Raw genomic sequence first — 2,945 nt, 5'->3', positions numbered from 1 at the left:
CTTTGATAGACCGTACCCCGGCCTGTCGCTTATGCCGACTCAATTAGATGGACTTACTTCCCGAACGTTGGGCAAGTAATCAAATTGTTTTCTCAAAACAGCAACCACGTTGCGAATGTAAAATACACCACAGAGCTGGATCCCCCAGGTTTTGAGCGAGTATTTAAATCCCCTTTGAAAGGAAGATCTAAAATATAAAAATGAGTTTTGGGGTCCACTCTAACTTTAAAAATCATTTTGAAGACTCGAAAACATTTTTTTAAGAATGTTTGGAGTACTGCTGATTTATTAAAATAAATCAGTCCCAATATATTTAGAAAATATCTGAATATTATTATTTAAATAATATTCCCATAAAGTAAAATCTTTATAAAAATAATTGAAGTAGAAGTTTTAAAACTGATACTTGCAATGAATAGTAAATAATCAAGATATACTTATACGAAAGTAATATCTTTATTTGAATATCAAAAGTAAGTTTGATTATCGAACATTATTCTTTAATAAGGTAAAGAATATTAATAAATAATAAGCGGAGTCATAATACCTCGAATGAATATTATAAATAATATTCGATAAATAAAATAAAGGAGTCATACATCCTCAAATGAATATCCAATTAATATTCAATAGATAATATAAAGTTATCGAATAAATCTTATTCGATCAATAGTTTTGAAAATTATAACCATATATATATATAAATATATATATATATAAAATCTACTCGGGATCCTCGACTCCCGGTTTTAGAAAATGTTTTCACCTTTGGGTCCCTATACTAAGGGTATATGCAAATTACCGCTATTCTCTAGCATAGGTATTATCAACTGAATCAACAGATATATATGGTAAGGATACGAAACAAGCATGCATATATACCATATCACATGCTACAATATATCGCAAGAATTTTCTAATAACAAATATGCATTTATCACAAGATCATGCATATACATATGTATACATCACAACAACAGTATAACGGGTAGAAAACTTGCCTGAGTGCTCCCGGATAGACTTAAGCTTAGAGTGGGTCCGATAACCTATGAACAACAACATAAGTCGGAATTAAACCCTGGTTGCTTAAGAAACTAGACTTTAACCATTTAGAGTCCTAACGTTCGCTTTGCGCTTACTGATTCTCTTAAGTCACTCGAGTACCCTCGGCTCCACCATTTTTAATAATTTAACCATTACGGGTTTTAAGACGATTCTTTCGCGAGTACTTTACTAACTTCCTAATCCACCTTACATAATTGTTTCATACTTCAATTAGTCCTTTAAGGTCTTTAACCTATGTTTCAAAGTAAGGCAAGGGGTAAGGGTTCGTTCGCGAAACGTCGTTACTTAAAACGGCCGTTTCTCCTAAACCGTTCATCGGAATCAAACGAACTACATATCAAAACGAAGCTCGTAACATGAACTATCTAAGCATGGCAATGGTCATAATCTATCAGGGAGTTCTCGGGTCCAAATGTTATGAACAAAAGCAGTCTAAAGTAAATCGGACATTACGACGGCTATGTTTACGCGATTTCCCAAATTTAAACCAACTCAAAACAACCACAATTCAACCCCAATTCACAACCCAATCCAAACTCCATCCAAAATACATTACAACAGCCCCAAACCAACTCATTATAATCCATTTACTTACTCTTAAAACTTGAATTTAAACTATACTACATTCTTTAACCATATCTTAAGATTTCAACAAATCAATCACCACCATTCCAACCCAAACTCTTAAACAAACAAGTTTCATGCTTCACATATACTATACTACTCATAACCATTCCTAAATACTCAAAACTAAAGCTAGGGTTTGGAGTTTATACCTTCCTTGAAGCTTTTAATCCATGAAAGATCCTTGGAATGCCCATGGAAGCCTTGATCTATGCTTAAGCTACCTTGTCCTTACAAATAAAATCAAGAATCAAAAATTTGTTTTTGAAAGTTACTATTCACCCTAAACTTTTAGGAATTGATTAACTAGGTAAACCTTGGATTCTTGGATACAAACTTATAGCATAACTAAGTTATGAATTATGGAAGCTAAATAAACAAACCTTATAATTTTTGAAGGTGTGTAGCTTGAGTTTTTGAAAAACTCCTCCTTGTTTTCTTTCAAAAGCCGAGAGCAAGATGATGAAGATGAAAAAAAATTTGTGTTTTGCTTTGATTTGTTTTGGTTGGTTGTTTTTAGCTTGCTTTTGGTTAATTACCTTTTTAACCATCAACTTTGTGTGGTTCTAAATCAACCACACCTCCTTCCCCCTCATGTCATGCTTATGTCACATTTGTTATATCATCATCCCTTACTTGCCCTCTTCTCATTGGTTGGGTGACATCATCCCCTCTAATCTCTTTGATTAGCTTCCTAATTGTTTGCCTAATGACCGCTGATCTGTTATACGGTTCGCTTAACTTTCGTTTTCGTTTATCGTTTGAGGGATCATACCCGGGATCTTATTACTTGGGTTTCCTTAACCTTTCTCAATACATTATATTCCTTTTATGATCCTCTCTTATAATCCTTTAATTTAAATCTTTTTTATCCCGTTACCTTATACTCAATTCTTTCTGTATCTAGTGGATTTCCGGGAAAAATCAAAGTGTTCGGAATTGGATTCTGACGATCTTTACATACACTTATATACCACATAGAGTACTAATAATATCCCAGAAGATCAATAACAGAACCCCTACATAGCGTGGCATGAAAAGTTTTCTCATTCAGGAAAAACACTATTCATAAGGGTTTCAAAAATTTTCCAAAAATTGGGGTTATTACAGTCTCCCCTCCTTAAAAGGATTCCGTCCCGGAATCAGATGGAAAATGAATAGGGATACTCTCTTAGCATTGCACTTTCTAACTCTCGAGTAAATTTTCCCACATTGTGGTCCCACCACCAAACTCTGCCTAGTTTGATAATCCTTCT

This window comes from Apium graveolens, chromosome 3 (assembly GCF_009905375.1).
Source record: "Apium graveolens cultivar Ventura chromosome 3, ASM990537v1, whole genome shotgun sequence".
Lineage (NCBI taxonomy): Eukaryota > Viridiplantae > Streptophyta > Magnoliopsida > Apiales > Apiaceae > Apium > Apium graveolens.
Note: the sequence above shows the minus strand (reverse complement) of the source record.